This window comes from Dermochelys coriacea, chromosome 4 (genome assembly GCF_009764565.3).
Source record: "Dermochelys coriacea isolate rDerCor1 chromosome 4, rDerCor1.pri.v4, whole genome shotgun sequence".
Lineage (NCBI taxonomy): Eukaryota > Metazoa > Chordata > Testudines > Dermochelyidae > Dermochelys > Dermochelys coriacea.
In genome coordinates this window covers 6,775,910-6,797,492 of record NC_050071.1, presented here as the reverse complement: position 1 = coordinate 6,797,492, position 21,583 = coordinate 6,775,910, and the positions used below count along the sequence as shown (strand labels likewise).

General features: G+C 43.6%; 1 long non-coding RNA gene across 1 annotated transcript in view; it reads right to left on the bottom strand.

The window, feature by feature from the left end:
* Positions 1-13,544, bottom strand: part of LOC122459996 — a 50,780-nt gene extending 37,236 nt beyond the window's left edge. The window contains exon 1 of the long non-coding RNA XR_006281001.1: positions 13,416-13,544. This is a non-coding gene — a long non-coding RNA (uncharacterized LOC122459996). The remainder of the gene's footprint in view (positions 1-13,415) is intronic.
* Positions 13,545-21,583: the final 8,039 nt, after the last annotated feature.

The window sequence follows — 21,583 nt, the reverse complement described above, 5'->3', positions numbered from 1 at the left end:
AACAACTAGAAAACATTGCAATATAGTGAGGAACACTTCTAAAATTATCCCTTTCAGACATGAATACATCTGAGAGGCCTTGCTAATCTCTCCCTCCCAGAATCACAGCCATCCGCTTTAGATCATTGCAATTAGCACCAGCAACAGATGTTCATTTACACCTTTAGAGGGCTGGTTTGTAAACTAAACATTCCATGTTAGTATTACAGTCACACCAGCACCAAACTGCTTTTTCCTCCCTTTCTTTAATTCTGCTGATTTATGGTGCACAGCAATCTTCAAAAAAAGCCAAGAACTCATCTTAGGTCGTTGTTAAAGTGAAGGCTTAGAAATGTTAGTTTAAAACATGCAGGCTTGGAGTCTGAGACACAGTCCTGAACCAAGGAGAAAATTCATCTGCAAATTTCTGCTACCTTGGGGGTGAGAGGGGCAGAGGGGACAGATGGCGGGTGGGGGGCTGCTCAGTCAACAATACGGAACAATCCTACATTAAATGAACCTTGGCATTTTTTGTCCTAAAAACTGTTAAATTAGAGCTGTCATGCACTGATTTCTGGAGGTGGGCATCTTTCTATCCAGACAAATTTTTGAATAAGGTTGGATAGGAAGAAATTGTAATGGGCACAATGAAGCAAATTAGCTACTGTAGATTGGCTTCAGAAAAAAAGCCTCCTTGGTGTGAACATGACCCTGATGATGATGAAGAAGAATCAGATCATTTAAATTAACCTGGAATTCTAATGGTAATTGGAAACATCTTTTTGATTGCAGCCATCTATTTCACTGTGTATTGCTGGGAGCTCTTTGTCCATTTTTGGTTTAAATTGATTCTCTCCAAGTCACTTTTTTCCCCACAGTGAGCTGTTTGGGTGCATTAGACATTACCATTATGGCTGGAGAGGCAGATTGGCCTCTGTTTAGATGACAAACAACATATAATCAATTATGTGCAAAATCTCTTCTGGATAAATTATGGCTGTCAGACTGGATGAGACCCAAGGTTCATCTATCCTAGTATCCTGTCCCTGACAGTGTCCAGCACCAGCTGCTTCAGAGAAAGGTGTAAGGAACTATGCAGCAGCAATTACAGGATAGCCTCCCTCCAGGGAAAGTTTCCTCCTAACCCTCGATAGTTTGAGGGTTTAGATGCCTTCCAAAACTCCTGGTTTTGGTCAGTAATTGCTATTGCAAGTGGCTATTCTGTTTAAAAAATTTAACTGGACAGCTATATGGATAATCCTGCTAACTCAATGATAGCCAGTGGAACGCCTTGCCACAAGTTAAGAATGTGTGGCTTTGAATTTGATATAATGGCTCCCTTGAACTAAATTGTGGCATTTCTGCCACTTTCCTGTGCAGGGGGAGGTTGCAATGTGAATCTGCACACAAGAAGCACCGGATTGTCCCTCAGGCAAGTAACATCTATTCTGGGGCTGCTCCATGTGCATGGGTAGCAGGCAGGTAGTGCTTTGCATCAGCCAGGAGGCTGGCACAGATGGTTCTCCCTGGTGTGCTGGCTTCAAAGTGTAGGGTTGTGCAAAGAGGGATGGGGCTCTGACCATGCCTTCCCGCTATGTCATTTCCCCCCCAGGAGAGTTCCCAGGATCAGGAATTGCTACTTTGGGAGGCCCTTACATAGATGGATGAGGGAGTTGTTTCCTTGCATAGCCCTATGCTGTGCAATTACAAAGCTCATAGGAACCTGGCTGTGACCCTAAAAGTCCCTTTGTGCCAGTTGGCAAAGAGCACACTTATGTAACAGTAAACCCCAGCAGTTTTGACAAACTCGCCGCATCCAACACACTGGTGTCAGAACAGTTTGGATATCATATGAAAACTGGTGACATGCTGGTCATGAACATCATTGTGTATACAAAGTTACATAAGTGTGCTGGAAATATGTTCTTAAAATATGCTTTTAAGGCAGTTGATAAACAAGCCCGCCCTAGGCAAAGGAATGTGGCTTTGCCTGTGTGCCTGGAACAAGTTAACAGGTGGATGAGAAAACAGAGGACAGTGAAAGTACATTTGCATCTAAGATGCACAAAGATCAGACCAATCAAAAAAGCAAATTGACCAGAGGCTGAAGAGAGGACCTGGCCTTTGCATCCCGAAGATCAACCACCAACCGAGAGGAACGGTTTCTGGACTTGCTTTGCAAAGAATACATTTCTGGACAATAAAGGGAACTCCTTCGTTATCCATCATTTATGGGACAAAAGGGGCCAGTGCTCTCAGAATCTGTGAAAGGTGGTTCCCACTGCCAGGGGGCTGAGGACGCTGAGAACTGGCTGTAAGTGAGAAATTGCCATGAGACCAGGATCGTAATCTGTTCAATTTTAGACAATAGAAAGGGTGTTTTATTTGTAATCATTTTCTGTTTCTATTGTCTCTGCTTTGTGTCCTTTCAATCACTGTTTTTTTCATAAACTTATTCTTGTTTTAGCAGAAATCCATCTTAGTACTGCTGTACTAAATTGAGGTGCGAGTCCTCCGTCAAGCCAACAGGAACCAATGGACTTGGTTATTTCTGTGAGCAGCCAGTGGTAGCGGCTGGTTATCACAGAGGAACGCTCTTCCAGAAGGTTTGGGAACTTGGATTCACTGAATGTTACCTGCAAGGCAAGGTTAAAACTAGCAGAGTTGCACTGAGTGTGCTGGTGAAGCAGACAGGCTGCTGACGCACACTGTTTAAGCTCCAGCAAAGCTCTCTCATGATGACACAGAGGAGAAACAGTGGCTTATGGTTCTGGGCACGCCTAGCAAACACCACACTGGTCTTTTGCATTTATTAGCAGTCCACCAAACAAATATCTAGGGACACATTGAAGCTAAGCCTCTGGCATAGACCCATATCATAATGCCCTGCATACATCTTAAGGCAGGCACTGTCATCCCTTCCAGAATATAGCAAGTCCTCTGTCAAAGAAATAATTAAAATGCTTGCGCAATAAATGCTTAGCAGATGATGCACTGACAAGCTGCTACAATTACAAAGTGTATTTTCAGCAGATATTGTTAATGTACTGTACTCTGCACACAAATGTTATCAAATCCACTATAAATCACCCTATCAATTATTGAACCACAATAAAGTATTTATAAATGAGCCTTTAATATAAAATGTGACCAAGATATTTTTAAACCACAGCAAATGTGTGGAAATGTGCTTATCTTTTCATTAACAGAAACGTGTGGAGTGTTAATAAATGGGTTTGCTTTAACTCATGCTTCACTTACTTTATATTTCCAATAGTCCTCATTTTTAGTGGAGCAATAAGACCGAGCAGTGTCTCAGTTTTCCCAGATTCTATGTAATAAAACAACCTATTTAGCAGAATACTCTAATATTATCAGGAATTACAGCTGCAATTGGCAAAAGTAGTCAGTAGGTTAAGAGGTTTCCACTATTAAAAGTACCAGGATTATGAGTAGGTGAGATAAGAGTGTCAAGTTGTCTGAACTATATTGGAACTTCAGTTTCTCAGAGACAGAAGACTGACTTTAAACCACTGCATCATTGTGTTTAATTTAGGTGTGACTAACAGAGCTCATCAGAATGTTTTTGATTCAACTTCCCCCCCCCCCCACATGGAGACATATCAATTTCAACTAAGTTTTTGCTGAAGTTTGCGGTCCAAGATGGACTTTTCAGTAATTTCCACAGAAAGATACAAAGACCCAAATAAAATAGCTGACCTTTACAATCAGAAAAGAGATGTTTTGACACAATTCTGCTGCTTGAAAGTGTTCAAAAGATTTTGTTTTCATTCTAATTGGGAATGAAAAACATATTTCAATGTCTCAAAAGATGTCTCTCAAATCCATTTCATGACAAGGTGGGTGAGGTAATATCTTTTATTGGACCAACTTCTGCTGGTGAAAAATCAAAAGGAATTGTCATTCTACCACCAGCTGTAGTGACAAAGTTTATCATCTGAAAGAAAAATAATCATTTATGAAAAAAGTTACTGAAAGGAAAGGATACCGAGTTCTCTCATTAAGCTAGAAGGTTAAATTCCCCAAGGTATTTGGCAATCACAGAATGGGTAGAAAGCATTCAGCATACCATATCCATCTAACCTACTCCCATGGTGCTACTACTACCCAGTGCTGATGGTAATCTATTTTCCAGAGTGACAATTTGCAAGTGTACCAGTGGGACCCATAGAGAGATGAGGTTGTACACAACCTGAACACAGTCAGAGAGCAAACATTGTGGGAAGGGATGGTTGGACAAAGTTGTGTGTGCTCCAGGGTGTGGGAGGGGGGCAGGGAAATCACGCAACTGGAAGTTCAATGTGCCAATGAGCTACACAATCTAGCAATATAGCTAGAATCACTGAGGTCACCCAGCACCCCCACATGGACTGTGAAGCTCACCATGGTTCATCAGTGAGATTCGTGAGAGGATGCTCATAGGCAGAAGACTATAAGCACAAAGCCTACCTCAAATCCATCTGCCCACGGCACAAACGTTGCCTACTGGGTTACGCTGCTGCAGTAAGGGAGGTACAGACGGTTGCCTTCTCCTTTGTTAACATAGCCACAGAATTGCAGCTGACAGTTATTCTTAACAGCAAACCAGATAATTAACATGGACTGCACAAGCCAGACAGCTGGCACTAATACTCAGTGTTGCAGACACCTTCATCCTACTGTGTGGAACAAGATCAATTGAATACACAATAAGCTTTCCAAGGCAGAAAACTATGCCAGACATTGCATAACCCACCCCCAATCACATAGTTGATGATGGAATTTAGCCCCATCACACATGGTGAAGCTCAAGAATCCCTCAAAAGCATGAGCCATGCCTGGTTAAACAGGCCATGGCCCACTTAGCAGGTAAAAGCCAGCGACCAATACCTGTGCCCACTGCTAGCAGAAATTCAGAATGCTTCCCTCAGAGAAGTGGACCTCAAAAGGACCCTCAGACAGAGTCTAAAAAGAGCCCACACTGGATGCAGAAAATCTACCCAGCTTTCAGCCTGTGCCCAGCATCCTATTCCTAGGAAAAGGAAAAGACACATGGGGCTGGAAGTAATCTTAACAGGTCATTTAGCCCAATCCCTAGCACTAAGGCAGGATTAAGGACCGAGACCATCCCTGACTGGGACTTGTCTAGCCTGCTCTTTAAAACCTCCAATGACCAGGATTCCAAATTATTGAGAACCAAGTTCCAACAACACATGGCATCAACTGACATCTTGCATGCTTTATAATTGGGCTTCAGACCAGGAAATGCCTGGAGAGACTCCAAGGAGGGATGAGCTCTTCCAGGCAGTGAACAGAGGCCACATCTAACTGCTCAAACTACTCAACTTATCAGCAGTATTTGTCACAGCAGACCACAAGATATTACAGGATGTAGCTAGGGTGGACAAAGCAGCACTGCAATGGCTCTGGTCATTGCTCTCCAACTAAATCCAAGGAATATGGTGGCAAACTGCTCCTCTTCTCTCCAAACCTTCCCCAGCTGCAGTCCCATGTGGATCCTCCTGTCCATCCTCTTCAATATCTGCATGAAGCTACTTGGGCAGGTGATAAGACACCACAGACTACACTACTGACAAGACACTGACAACACTCAGCTGTCCACCCTTTTCCACCAGTGTGACCAGTGCTATCACCATGATGTCACAATGCCTGCAGGATGTCTTCCCCTGGATGAAAAGCAGCCAGCCCACCCTCAACCCACGCAATGCTGGTGAGGAGGAAATGCTCTGCAGGACTATCCAGATAGATAGTGTCCAATGGGTTAACCTGGTGGCCAGTTTGCTTTCTGGCCACCAGGTCAACCCATTGGGTCCATCACTCTCCTTTCCAGTGAAGGCATTCTCCCCATTTGTCAAAGTGGTGAAAAGTTTTGTGGTCAACTCTCCTGTTATCCTGCACACAAGCAGCTAGTGCCAATGGGAAAAAGAGTACCTCCTGCCTCCGTCAGCTTTCGCGGAGACTGGCCACAGGAGTCCATGCTTCCATCACCTACTCTAACTCACGATACTTGGCACTTAAAGAGAAAGCAATTGAGAGGCTCCAGAAATCCATATCCCAGCAGGCCTGGCAGCTGTGAGCATATCACCCCCATGCTTCAACCCCACCTCATCTGCTAAATTGCAGCTGATCACTGTAGCCAATTTAAGGCCTGGAACCTGATCTTCAGAGTTAGTGGACCAAGTCTCAGTGCATGATCTGTCAATACATCTGCACTCCTCTGGGATGGTGGAGCTTATGAAGTGCAGGATGAAGGGCACAAGAGCTAGAGAGAAAGCATTCTCCAGCAAAGAGGCTCTGCTGTGGAATGAGCTGCCAGAGGAGATGTGACTGATCCAGAGTCCAGATAGGAGCTAGATCTAGCCCCTGATTGGCTTAAGAATTCACGGACAGCTCCACTTGTCTTCAGGGTGTTTGAGCAAGGTAGGGGGAGAATGTGCTGCTATGGTAGTGATGTTAACTAGGATAAAGGCTCAATCCTAAAAGTTCTTTCCTGAGGAGGCTTTTTTAGAGACAGTGAAGAGCTGGGAAAAAAGGGCTCCAAGTCTAATCTGATATTTTTATTTTATACTATTTTGGTGAAGTGTTCTACACACAGATGCCCTTCCTTTTTCACTACTTCCTATTGTTACACTGGCTTTGCAATCAGACATCAAGCATTTTTTCTAAATGGAATGAAGAGATGTTCAGTTTCCCTTTACCACTTCTGCATCCTTGGTGAATGGACTCATTACAGCAACAATCTTCAATATGTAACAACAGATAACCTATGCCTCCTACAGCAGTGATATTCGAGTGGTACTATTTTACCCGTTTTCCCTGCAATGGAGAAATGAAAAGCTGTGCTAAATCCTGACTCCATCCTTTTTTCCCCCAGTGATGCCACTGGCTCTTCCAACAGAGCTAACCATTGCCCAGTGATGACCTATCAAAGACAGTTATGATAGTGATACTGCTCAGTCAGGAATCATTGATTCTTTAGATCATGGGTTCTCAATAAAGCTGGTCAAAGAGCAGTTGAGATGAATAAAGGGATTGTTAAGATCATTAATATGTTTGTGAGGAAAAAAATCCTTTGGTGACATTTTCTATTATTATTCAACTAGCCGCAACCTGGGGCCTGGGATTGTATCCACTGCCTTTCTTATAATGCTACATGGGAGTGGGGTTCCCAGATAGATCCCAACCTGTTGGGGAGATTAGGCCTGAGAACATGAGAGGGTCCCAGACTGGAAAATGGGATCCTGGAGTGGAAAAGGGCAAGAACCATTGCTTTAGATAAAATATATGTGCTGTAAAATTGCTTACCAGTAAAACTTTCCCATTCCTCAATAACATACCATCTGAGAGAGGTCAAATATAGATTAGCCAGGTCTGTCCACATTTCAAATAAAGAAATAATTATGTAGGTATTTAAACAATAATCTAAGGGCCCAATTGCATAATCCTCACCTGAGATTGTATCAAGAAAAGGAGGACTTGTGGCACCTTAGAGACTAACAAATTTATTTGAGCATAAGCTTTCGTGAGCTACAGCTCACTTCATTGGATGCATTCGGTGGAAAATACAATGGGGAGATTTATATACACACACAGAGAACATGAAACAATGAGTTTTATCATATACGCTGTAAGGAGAGTGATCACTTAAGATGAGCTATTACCAGCAGGAAGTGGGGAGGGGAGGAGGAAAACCTTTTATGGTGATAATCAAGGTGGGCCATTTCCAGCAGTTAACAAGAACGTCTGAGGAACATTGGGGGGTGGGGTGGGGGGAGAGAAATAACATGGGGAAATAGTAATAGAAACAGAAATGAGATTGTATCGACACCGCAATCACAACTGTGTGATCGCAGCTCATGTAAACATATCAAAGATAGCTTTAATGTAGCTAGTGCAGGTACCAAGAGCAGCAAAGCCGTGGCTGCATGGGGGTAGCCATGCAAGTAATTACCTATGGTTCCAGGATGGCTCATGTAGCCTGCAATCAAAGCCCAGTTAGATTAAAGCTAGCTCAGGTATGTCTGCTCAAGAGGCAAACACCCCCATGACTGCAGCCTAGATATATTCTAGGACTATGCACATAAGTAAATGCTAACTAACGTCAGTAAGAGATCCACAATATGGCCATTACAAGAGCTAGGGTTGAGGAAGATGTCATGCCAGTCTTTTCTTAAGAAAAAAAAAATCAATCAAGGTACTATTTAGAAGTTACTAGATAAGGTGAAAAAACTTTAATTTCTCAACCTGCTCCCGAATACCATTATCTCATCATTAGCAACTTTTTAATCCAGTTCATCTCACCTTTTGCACCCTTGATACATTCCTCCCATTTCATTAGGTACCTGCTGCTCCAGTATTGTATAGGATAAGGATTCAAAGCAACACTTCACAGGACAGTGAGAGAAAGAACGAGTCACTCTCTTTTGGAAAAGGTAATGTCTAATGACACCGAAGCATCTCATAAAAATAATAGATGCTGTCCATTCTGGTGGTCACACGAGTGACAGCAGCAAAGCTTGAGCTCTTAGAACAAAGAGGAACATTTTATGCCATCACTTATGCATAAGTATGACATGACATTCATTAAAAACCAGCATGACTGATGCGCGGCAACAGATAGCTCAGTTAAGGTATAAATCAAATGTTTGGGAATTGGAAACTTGTGAAATGCAATGAGCCAGCTCATTAAAAGTGAGGTAGCAAAGTCATTGTGTGTTTCCTCCCCCACCCTCTCTCCATTCCCAGTGACTTGATTAGCCGTTGAAGTGACTCCGATTGCTTTGGCATTATCCTTTTGCAATTATCACACTCACCGTGTTAACTGTTTTGATCCAGATCTCATCTAGTCCAAATGCATGTGTGCAGGGAAATACAGGACCTCCATGCCTTTTGAGTGGGGCAGATGAGGAGGTTGGGGCTATGTGCTCAGCATACCCCACCCAGGGCCCCACCAGGTGGAAGGGGAGTGTACAGATAGGGTGAGAAGTAGGCAGACTCCTGGCTTTGCACCCCTAATGTACTGGTCAGCATAGCTGAGCTGGTGCAAGGTGTGTTGCATGTGGCACCCAGAAACATGGTTGTGTTGCAGCAAATGACTTTCCTCAGGAGCAGGGGAGGAGCAGGAGATGCTGCAAGACACTCTCTTCCTAGGGCTGCACGTGGAATGGCGCAAGAGTTCACTGTCTCCTACTCAAGCTGGGGGTGGGGAGGAGGAGTAAGAAAGCTTAGTCTACACACAGGCCCCAGCCAGGCCTTTGATTGCAGCCATGACAGCCAAAGGCAGAGCCATTCTGTTCTGTTCAGGTTCTCACAATGCCCCTTCCATTGTGATATTTGAGCTTCTTTAGGCAGAGTGTGAGAAAATTGGGAAAACCTAGGCAGATTCACAGAACCATTTCTGGGATGCTACCTTCAAGCCCCCTCCCAGATGTAAAGGCCAAGCTCTTGGAGTGTTTGACCTAAACGGATTGTTACTTCTGTAGCCCATAGACCTAGCTTTAGCATTTATTTTATTCAGCAGTAATACAAGGAACCTACAGACCTGTATCCTGTAAGACATGCACTTCAGCAGTTAGCATGAGGCCTATGAACTTTGGCACAAAGAAATGGCCCAACGGTCACCCCTAAGTTTTAGTGAACTGGGAACAGAGTGTTTAAGCAGCAAGTTTGTCCATAATGATGCCAGCCAATCATAGGAACATGAGCGAACACTAGCTTTTGAATATTTTGGGATAGGAACATCTGCAGATGCCTGACCACAAGAGTGCCATCATAAGGAACTGACATAGATGACAAGTTGAAATCATTAATATACTAACCGATAGGAGAAGAGCACCCCAACATTAGCAGAATAAGGAAACACATAAGAAAGAGGGGAAGAAACCCCTACTGAATATACATTAGACATAGTGGGGTCAGTAACATATAAAAATTGTATCCCAATCTGTGTACAGGAAGAGAGAGATATAGCCCTTGGGAGTTGTCAGGATTATGGCCACTGGTGATGATGAGGAAGGGGGAGGGATAACTCAATGATTTGAGCATTGGCCTGCTAAACCCAGGGTTGTGAGTTCAATCCTGGAAGGGGCCATTTAGGGATTGGGGCAAAAATTGGGGATTGGTCCTGCTTTGACCTCCTGAGGTCCCTTCCAACCCTGATATTCTATGATGGTGATGAAGATCATGGATAACATTTCAGGTTGTTCTGCAAGGGGTGGTGTAAGTGTTCAGCTGTACATTCTGTGTTCTCTCTCGCTCGCTACCTTTCTGGGGTAGAGTGTTTGTGACTTTGCTAAAATGTATTAATAAATTATTACAAATACGGAAGGGTTCCTACAGTGTGAGGGTGGCAGCTATGCACATTGGGGTTCCCAGCTGAACAGTAATTTTAATACTGGGCCTGATCTTGGGACCCTAACCTGTCAAACAGAGTGATAACTGTGAAATGTTATGTAATCAATATAATTAACACAATCCATAGATCAGGCTACACTTCTTTGCATTGATTTGAGATGACTGCTTCAGTACTGGAGCCAACAGGGTAGAGGACATCAGTGTGAATACTGTAACCATCAGGTATAGAAACATAGTGGAGCAAAGGGTCTAACTAACTACCTTTCTATCAGAATTTGAAGGCATCTATTACCTTGGTAAGTAAGCATAGGGATTTACTATACATGAGATCAATGGTGCAATCAAGTCTACAGTACACTTCTTGGATAATAACAAAAACAACAACAACATCATTTTGCCCTATTGTTCTCTGGCAATCATGAATAGCTAATGTTTTAGAGGCAGTATATAATATATCCGTTCACCCCACCTAATGCTGACTGGGCGTGAGTTTCAAAGAGCTGTCTTGTAGCCAGTCAGTTACAGTGTAGGTTGGTTTCAGAGTAGCAGCCGTGTTAGTCTGTATTCGCAAAAAGAAAAGGAGTACTTGTGGCACCTTAGAGACTAACAAATTTATTAGAGCATAAGCTTTCGTGAGCTACAGCTCACTAGGTTGGGACTCGTAAGACCTAGGTTCAATTTGCTTTTCTATCTCAGACTTCCTGAGTGACCTTGGGCAAAGCATAAAATATCAGGGTTGGAAGGGATCTCAGGAGGTCATCTAGTCCAACCCCCTTCTCAAAGCAGGACCAATCCCCAATTTTTGCCCCAGATCCCTAAATGGCCTCCTCAAGGATTGAACTCACAACCCTGGGTTTAGCAGGCCAGTGCTCAAACCACTGAGCTATCCCTCCCCCACTTGGTCTCTTTGTGCCATAGTTCCCCATCTTTACAGTGGGGATAATAGTACTGCCCTACCTCACAGGTGTGAGGTGAGTGCTCAGATACTATGAGGGTGAGGTGCTCACATACTGTGGTTTAGCTTAACACAGACAGTTAAGAGGTGTCCTGATCACAGTCTAAGTTCCTACATGGGGAACACAAATTTGGCTTCAATCTAGCCAGCAAAGGTAGAACAAGATTCAAAGGCTGGAAGTTTACACTTGATAAATTCTGATTTAAAAAATTGCACCCTATTTTAAACAGAAGTAATTAACCATTGGAACAATTTACTAAGAATTGTCCGTCACTGGACATGTTTATATCAAGGTGGGATTTGTTTTAAAAGATATTTGCTAGCACAAACAGGAATTAGTTCAGGGAAATTCTCTGTCCTGTGTTATGCAGGAGATTAGATTAGATGATCTAATAATCCCTTCTGTCTTTATAATAGCATAATATACAAGCGCCATACATGATCTGGTGCCAATTTATGTCAATGGGAGCCTTTCAATTGACTTCCCAGGGCACTGGATTGTGCTCATAATGGCCACTGTATCTGAATCCCCCATAAACAAAGAGCTCTTTCCACCTCCTGGTCAATTCTCAGGACCTTATGGACACAACAGATTGTTTACAAATGTTAGTTATTCTCTATGGGCCAGACTTCCAAAAGTGCTCAGCACCCAGAATCCGCTGTTGTTCTCAGGCTGTTGGGAGTTGAGTCCTTTTGAAAAGGCATCCACTTAAATTAAGATCTTAAATAGGTGACCCTATGCATTTGAACACTCGCAATATTCTGAAATCACTGATATCATTGACATAAATGTACACTACCAATTTTATTGTATTCAAGTGATGTTTTCATGAGACTCCTAAATACATCCTGGAAAAAAAAAAGATCACCCAAAAAAGCACTCTAGAGTCATCAAGATATTCTTCAGCAGTGCCACATCTTTAACAGATTAGATTAATTCAGAACAGTTTTTTTTAAATCCCTCCCAATGAAAACAGTCATTAAATTGACTTATGAAGAATAAAGATGTGGGTATATGTAATTTTGGTTCAGTGTTAAATGCGAGTTTGGGTGAATATAGTATTCTGCTCAGAGAACACAGCATGTTGCTGGAAATTAAGTAAAACATCAATATGCAATGGAGAATTGTCCCTCTACTTTCCCCATTTGGATTGTGTGTCACAGTTGGAGAAAAGTCTTGTGCAATAAAGATAATTGCCCAGAAGCAAAGCAAAGAACAAACTCAGGCAACCTCCAGCGGCTCCAGTATGTAACCATTCACTTGCCTTCCTCCACTGTATGGAAATAGAATGAATGTGGTGGAACTATGGGTAAAGACAAGGGAAGAGGTAAACAGAGCATCTGCATGTGTGTTTGACTTTGGTTACACTTTCCGATGAAGTGAACTGTAGCTCACGAAAGCTTATGCTCTAATAAATTTGTTAGTCTCTAAGGTGCCACAAGTACTCCTTTTCTTTTTGCGAATAGAGAGTAACACAGCTGCTACTCTGAAAACTCTCTCTACAGTGCATACAGCACAGGCACTACAGGTGTAGCTATATGCCACAGCGAAAGTGGGCTACATCCACGTGTGACTAAAGTGCCTAACTACACACCTCAGTGAAAGGCTCCAACAGCCAGAGCCCTTCCCTAATGCCTCCCCACCACCAGAGCCTTTCAGTGAAACAGGGAAAGGGTCCAGCCATGGGGAGGCAGCATTGTTAAAAACAGCAATGCAGATTTGGGAGTCAGTGCTTGGGCAGAGAGAGCCATGCAGGGAACATTCCCTAGGGTTCAGGCAGGTTGGGCACCCTACTCCCAAAAGCCATGCATCACCTCCTACACTACCAGCTGGGCATGCAGTGTCTATAACTACATGCTGCCATAAATGTGCATATACCATGTGCATGCAAGTCAGTAAAAGAGAGCATGGTGAGGTGCACTCCCCTAGGGACTGCCCCCCCTGACATCGCATTGTTGCCATTCGCATCAGCTACCAGCATCCCCTGCAGGTTGTCAGCCTGCTGCCATGGGTCATCTGACTCAGCCCTCCAGCTGGGTGTCCCAGTTCAAAACTCACTCCAGGATGACAAACTCCAGGCCAGTTATAAACAAAGCAGCTGCTTACCCTTTCTGCATTAAATTTCCTCTCTGTGGCTAAAGCAGCAGGGTTCCTTCCTAGCCCTTGCCACTGCCTGTGGTCAGTAAGAGGTGCTAGCCCAGACTGGCTCCTGTGGCTGCAACCCAGAGAGCATCCGCATCCACATCCTCCCCTCTGACTCTAGCAAGGAACTGACTTGCTGACATCAGCCAGCTCCTTTTATTGTGGACTGGTGAGCCCTGATTGGCTGCTGCTGCTCCTCAGCCCTTCTGGGTGCTGGAGGACCAAATCTCACTAGTTTCCAAAACGGCTGCTCTTTTCTTCTGTTTCCTGGGACGTGGTGCAGCCGATGATCAGGGCTTCTAGCAGGGAGCCACGAAGGCCTGGCACACCCCATCACAGACAGACAGACTTTCCAAACGCAAACTTTCCCACATACAGAAGGGTGTATAACTAGGGTTCTAATTCAGATCCATATCTAAGAAAGCTCCCCCCCCCCACCAAGACACTGCCAACTAGGGTTTTTAAATGGAATGCATTTTTTCTCATAAAACACAAAGTATGTTAAGAGTCTCCATGAATGTTCTGAATATTGTGTCACAGCTGCAGCAAAATATCACCAGGGAATGCATCTGGCTTCGCTTTGGGCTTCTTTAACTGACATAATATCATCACTTCTTAGCCTGTGAGCCCTTTGGGACAGGGACTGTCTCTTTGTTCTGTGTGTTCACAGGGTCTAGCACCAGGGGATCCTGGTCCATGACTGGGACTCCTTGGTGCTGCTGCAATACAAATTAATAACTTATTTCTAAAAATGAATATGCAATAATAGATTATTTGTTTGTTTTATTTATTAGCTGGATGGAAATGCAAAAAGGGCATCTCTCTGTCTGATAATGACAATAATCCCTAGATCTTGTATAGCACTTTTCATCCACAGATGAAAAGCACTTTGCAGCTGGGAAACCAAGTCACAGAGAGGTGATGTGTCTAGCCCAAGGTTACTGAGCAGGCCAGTGGCACAGTTGGGTCTAAAACCCAGAGGGTCTGAGGCTGGTTGCTGCATTTCACTGGTGGGTGAAATATCTCTGTACTGAACAAATAAATATGTTTCACCTGTCAATGTAATGCAGCAGCCTCTGGGGTGTGACAGCATAATGCTGCCGCAGCAGCAAGATTTTTTGGAGTTGTAGTAAAGAACAACATCCCAACTGAAAGTAGAGGGTGCAATGTAGGTAGCGGGAATGTAATTACATGAGCTAGAATCTGGGAAGAACATTTACCTCCTAATCTTGTGAAAAATTGCCACTGCTGTATCCCCATTAGCAATGGAGGTCTTGGCTTTATGCCTCATCCAAACGGCACCACTTCCAATGGCATCATGACATGCCAGGGGATTGATTGGTGTAAAGGGAAGAATGGATCCATTGCACCTTCCTCAGTTACCTGAGCTTTCCTGGTAGGTGTTCTCTGTAAGGGCTGGAGGAGCTGAGTATGGAGAACCTCCCCTTTCTCCAGACAGAAGGTTGGCTCAGACAGTTCTGGGGTGAGCCTAAGGTGAGGGAATTCCCTTTGGTCCCACAGAACTTTACCCCGGGTGCTGCTATAGCAATGGGTTAGGTCCCTGTTAGCAGTGCTCTGATAGAGCTGCACTGTTCGGCAGATGGAGGGAGGTCAGATCTAATGTGGAGGCATAGAGCCTCCATGCAAATGGCCTTGGCCCTTTGCTGACCCCCTAAGTTACCCACAAACCTCAGGGGATCCCCTAGCTTTAGGGGTACCCATTTCTACTGCCTGCTGATGGGAGAATATGGAGGTAACTCCATGAGGTGAAGCTTGAGTAAATTTTCTCCCACAGAGCTGCCTCAAATGTCTCTTAACACAGGTGGGGACAACCTGGCCATGTCCAATCCTACTTAACTCAAGATCTCTAGAGGATGAAGACTTCTGGGCTAGATACGTAGGTGGCTAGACTATTGAACATGGACTCTGCCCCCTTACTCTCAGTGAGAGACTCCTGACTGGTGCCAGTGCTACTCAGTAGAGGTAAGGGTGGCCCTTAGGGTATTTGAGTTTGAGAATGTCAGGACTAAGGCCCTGATCTTGCAAATTGCTCTACATGGGCCAACCCCTCTCCCTGTGCAGAGCCCTATTTTAATCATAATTCTGCCCAGACCTAAGAAACCCACTACTTAACTCCCATAATCCGGGCCTGATCCTGGTAGATATTCAGCTCTGCTGAGGTCCTGGTAGCAACTTGTCCTTACAGTTATATCAAATTTAAGGCAGCACAGAGTTCTTTTTGAAAGGCCAGAACCACTGCTTTCATCAGGTGCTTTCTAAATCATCCACTCTTGACATTTTGCAGAATGTTTTAAAATCTGATTGTAAAACAAGCTGTTAATTTTATGCTTCTCATTCTGGCTGTTTGTTAGTAAAAGCGTGCACCTTCTTGCTCTGGCTGTAGGTGAAACGTGACATGTTTTGCTCCCATCTTTTTAATCAGATGAGCTGTCTTAGTGCTATGTAGCCTAGACCAGGGATGGGCAAACTTTTTGGCCTGAAGGCCACATCTGGCTATGGAAACTGTGTGGTGGGCCATGAATGCTAAAGGAATTGGGGGTTGGGGTGCAGGAGGGGGTGGAGGTGAGGGCTCTGGGTTGGGGCTGGGGATGAGGGGTTTGGGGTGCAAGAGGCAGAAGGCTAGGACCAAGGGGTTCGTAGGGTGGGAGGGGGATGAGGGCTGGGGCAAGGGGTTGGGGCAAGGGGTTGGGGCAAGGGAGGAGGTCAGGGATACAGGCTCCAGGCAGCACTTTCCTCAAGCAGCTCCCGGAAGCAGTAGCATGTCCTCCCTCCAGCTCCTATGCAGAGGCATGGTGCTGGCCAGTTGGCCCTGCGCGCTGCCCCGTCTGCAGGCACCACCCCTGCAGCTCCTGTTGGTTGTGGTTCCTGGCCAATGGGAGCTGCAGAGCCAGCGCTTGGGGTGGGGGCAGCGTGCGGAGCCTAGGAGCCGGAGGGAGGACATGCCACTGCTTCCGGGAGCCATGTTGAGCCATGGCACACATGGAGCAGGGCAAGCCCCCGACTCCACTCCCTGGCTGGAGTGCCAGAGTGGGGCAAGCCCCTGACCCCACTCCCCAGTGGGAGCTTGAGGGCCTGATTAAAAGGTCTGATGGGCTGGACATGGCCCGCGGGCCGTAGTTTGCCCACCCCTGGCCTAGATCATGTCCAGTGGTCATCCCCATAGCTTTAAAAGGGCAATGTTTAGGGGCTCTTAAAATATACAGATGTGATTTTACAACAAATATATGAAAATAGTTTTTACATCCCACACATTCTCTTAGCATCAAATAGTTTAGCATAACTCAGTATCATGTTGAAGGTGTATTTTGTTTCTCCAGCAGTGCATGTGATTGCATTTTTCCCATATAAAATTGCCTAATACCTCCTGCAACTTTACTATTTGCTGTTTTAATTAGTGCTTTCCCAGGGCTTCCTCTCTGGAGTTTGTGTGAACTTCTGTGTCTGTCTAAGGATGTTTGAATCTCCTGAGCTGTGCTTAGAGATTCATACTCAAAGGACCCCAAAATCTCAGCTACAGCTGTACAAATAATTGATTTTTTGGTTCATTTGCAATTTTGAAAAAAAAAAATAAAAAGTTTGTTTCAAAATTTTCAGCAAATCAGAAAAGTAATCAGGTCATATGAAGTGTTTCAGTAGACTCAAAATGAAAGTGTTTTTTTTTTAAAAAATGTCAACCTTTTTAACTATTTAATTTTAAAAAAATTAAATTGAAGGGAATTTCAAGTCATTTCAAATTGAAAAAAATCAAAATTTATTTAGAAAATATTAAAATGAAAAGTTTTAATTTTACAGAATTTCTTGTCATTTTTTCCCAACCAAAACAACTTGAGTGAATTCAAGATGAATTTGCAAAATTTTGATTGACCCAAATCCGCATTTTTCACTGAAAAAGAAATGTTTCAGTCAAGTCATTTATTTCTACTCCAATCTCAACCCACATGGCTAAGGTTTTGACAGAGTTTCTCATGGTTTCAATACTAAAACAAACATCCGCCCAGGTTTGCTCAGAACTCACCCTAATTCTGGTAGCAACATAGCCCAAATAAAGAGGCAATGTTTCTTAAAGGCACTAGTCAGAAGAGCTGGGTTCTTTTCCCTGACTCTCCCATGACGAAGAGCTGGGTTCTTTTCCCTGACTCTCCCATGACTTGTCTCTATGAGGTTCTATGATCTGTGTTATGCAGGAGGACACGTCAGATGAGATTTTAATGAGCTCTTCTGGAATCTACTATGTACACTAAGGCTGGCATGGTAGGCTGGTAAAAAAAAATCATTGCAATATTTGTGAGACTTAAAATGGCTTTTCTACCAAAAGAAAAATTTCCAGAGTTTCATCATGATTGCAATGTTCCATTTATTTGTTCATGAATAAAAACAAGACATTTTGTTTAGGTTTATAATATGCAATGGAAACCCACAACCATCTGTTTAGGTACCTACAGGGTCCCAGTCATAATAATATCTGAGTGCTTCATAATCACTAAAAGATTTATCTTCAACACCCTGAGGGGCAGAAAAGTCTTATCCTCACATTACAAGTGGGGAAATGAAGCAAAGAGAGACTGAGGGGCAGGTCCCGCACGTATTTCTAGATGGAGCTACAATAAGGTTGGTGCATAACTGGTTGGAAAATCATTCCCAGACATCAACGGTTCACAGTCAAGCAGCAAGGTATATTGAGGGGGGGTCCTGCAGGGATCAATTCTGGGTCCGGTTCTGTTCAATACCTTCATCAATGATTTAGATAATGGCGAAGAGAGGACACTTGTATACAGTTTGCAGACAATACCAAGCTAGGAGGTGTTTCAAGTGCTTTGGAGGATAGGATTAAAATTCAAAATGATCTGGACAAGCTGGAGAAATGGTCTGAAGTAAATGGGATAAAATTCAATAAGGATAACTTCAAAGAACTCCACTTAAGAGGGAACAATCAATTGCACACATACACAATGGGAAATGACTGCCTAGGAAGGAGTACTGTGGAAAGGGATCCCTCCGCTGTAACACTATTGCAAAAAAAGAAAACATCATTCTAGGATGCATCAGCATGAGAGTTGCAAGCAGGACAGGAGATGAAATTTGTCCACTCAACTCTGTGCTGGTTAGGCCTCACTACAGTTGCCAGATGTAGGGTCCTTGCACTGGAACCCAGAGTCGTGGGTGGGCCTGGGTTCCCCAACCAGCCTCTGGAAAAGAGGTGCTGGACCTGGTCTTGGACTGGAGGGCTGACTGGAAGAGCAAGTGGGCTGCTGATCCAGTTGGACTTTGATACCCCAGAAGAAGAAGATTATAGGGATCAGGCCAGAGGGCTGAATCATGAAGACTGAGTACGCCAAGTCCCAGAGTGAGGGAGACCACAAGGCGAGAAAAGGGGTCAGACCGGAGTGGAACTAATCCCCAGAAGTGGCCACCAGGAGGTGCCCCAGCAGCAAATGCACTCCCTTGTTAGTCCTACACGTCTGTGGTGTGGTACTACAGATGCTTTGCCTACGCTAAAACCTACAATTCAAATCTAACCTATTACCGAGACATTGATTACATGACTGTATATGTAATTACCTACATGGTCTAGTTCCTTAAGCTCATGCCCATCTTTCCTCTCTGGGGACATAAGAGAAGACTACTGCAGTATTTTAGTTTTTAAATACCCTTCAATCATCTATCATCGGGGCTGTGCACAATTGCCATAGCTCTTTCCCCTGTGTAAGCTCTTCAGTGCATGGAACACCCTTTGGTTGTGTGTTCATACGGTGCCTAGCACAATGAGGCCTTGATCCCCGTGTGGGCAACGTAGGAGCTACAGCAATACAAATAACTAATCATCATCAGAATCAGCCAGGTTCAAAAAAATTGAAGGTAAAGTTTTACAGACTTGCTATTGAGTCAATACAGTGTTTAACACAAGCAGACCCAGCTCTCTAAGGGAGGCAGAATGGTGCACTGGAATTGGACTTAGGAGACCAGGGTTTTGTTCCTAACTTTGCCACTGCACTGCTGGGCAAGTCACTTCACGGCCCCGTCCCGCACCTCAGTTTCCCCATCTGTAAAATGGGGAGGGTAATGCTTACATCTTTTGTTAAAGTGCTTTAACATCTATGGATGAAAAATGCTATATAAGAGCTAAGTATCCATATCTTCTCCCCCATCCCATTTTTTGCCTTCCTCTGTAGCATGGGGCACGGGTCACTTGAGGGAGGCTTCTCTGCTCCTTGAAGTCTTTAAACCACGATTTGAGGACTTCAATAGCTCAGACATAGGTGAGGTTTTTCGTAGGAGTGGATGGATGAGATTCTGTGGCCTGAGATCCTGTGCAGGAGGTCGGACTAGATGATCAGAATGGTCCCTTCAGACCTTAGTATCTATTCATCTATGAATCTATCCCTGATAAGTTTCAGGTGAAAAATACTGCAATAAATTATCAGCCTATCTAGAAATAAAGCAGATAGGTTTTAAAAAAACCATTTGACAAGACTGTAAGCCTGATACATAGATCCGTATTGGAGAGTTTCTGTTGAAAAACTGCTTGGCTTAATTCTGAGTACAAATGGAAACTTTGGGAAAACGCTTTTAGATGGGGGATTTTCAAAGAGCCTTGAGGGAGCTAGGTGCTTGACTCTTTTTGAAAGTCAACAAAGGTTGGGTGGCTAACTTCTTTAGTCCCCTTTGAACACTTGGTACAAAACTAATTCTGAGTATTTTCTTTTTGACTCGCCTTCTTTTAAATGAACACAACAAGATTGCAGTTCCAGAGAGTACGTCTCTGAAGACAAGTTGACAAACTTTGATAGGAAAACAGTTCAAACATGTTCAGAGAAAAAGAGATTCATACAAACAACCAAAACCACAAAGTGACATCTTTCACAGCAGGATGAGAAGAAAGAAGGGGCTGCAGGCAACTGGGTATTGCCAAGGGATAAATTAAGTGTCCTCTTGCCTCCTTGAGCTAACCTTCAAAAAAAAAAGTCAACAGCCTCCAAGGAATCTTTCTTTAAACTCCTTTCCAACATGTACCCAGGAACTATCTACATCAAAGAAGGCAGGGAAATAAAAACTCAAGAGTAATTTTAGTGGGAATAAACCTAAGCTGCTTTTCTTCTTTATAAAATGACTTCAAATTCCCTTTTTTGAATTCAAAATGTGGGTTTTATTTCCAAATAATAACCAGACCTCCGGAGGTTTCGTTTCACTTGTGAAGTTCTTGTTAAATGGGCATGATAGCGCACACAAGGTTATTTTAACGCAAATACCAAAGGAAATAAAGGAGAATTATTATTCTCTCATAATAATGAAAAGGGTCTGTTTACTACAGAATAGTCTTTGGGAACTTGTTTCACATTGCAGATTATCGTACCTACAAGCTGAAATTGTCCACCAGTGTATTTATATGTCATGGGTCAGATGCACACCTGGTGTAAATAGATCAAACCCACTGATTTCAAGGAAGTTGCACCCATTTAAACCAGCAGAGAATCTAACACTTTAGACCAGACATGCAAGCCTCTGCAATACATAATTTTAAAACAGATACTTCAAGGTGCCACTTTAAGTGAAGGAATCTAAGAGGCAGATCTGCCAAGAATGGACACTTGGCAAAAAAGCAAGCTCACTATTAAAAGTTCCTTGCAGGATCTGACATTAAGGAGATATTTAATAAAAAGACCAATTCTAATCTGAAAAAGGACTCTATGGGTCAGATCCTGAGCTGGTACAGATTGCCATAGTTCCACTGACATAATAGAAACGATGTTGAACTTTGAGGACTGCTTGAGAATTTGACAGTGGAAGGCAGTTTGGGTGAAAGTGACCATGAAATGATAGAGTTCATGATTCTAAGGAATGGAAGAAGGGAGAACAGCACAATAAAGACAATGGATTTCAAGCAGGCAGACTTTAGCAAACTTTGGTAATTGGTAGGTAAGATCCCATGGGAAGCAAGTCTAAGGGAAAAAACAATTGAAGAGAATTGGCAGTTTTTCAATGACTCATTATTAAGGACACAAGAGCAAACTATCCCACTGCATAGGAAAGATAGGAAGTGTGATAAATGGGGGAAGGGGGAGTAGCTTCCTTTGATGGACACCCAGCCAGCCAGTTAGCTATAAAGTACAAAC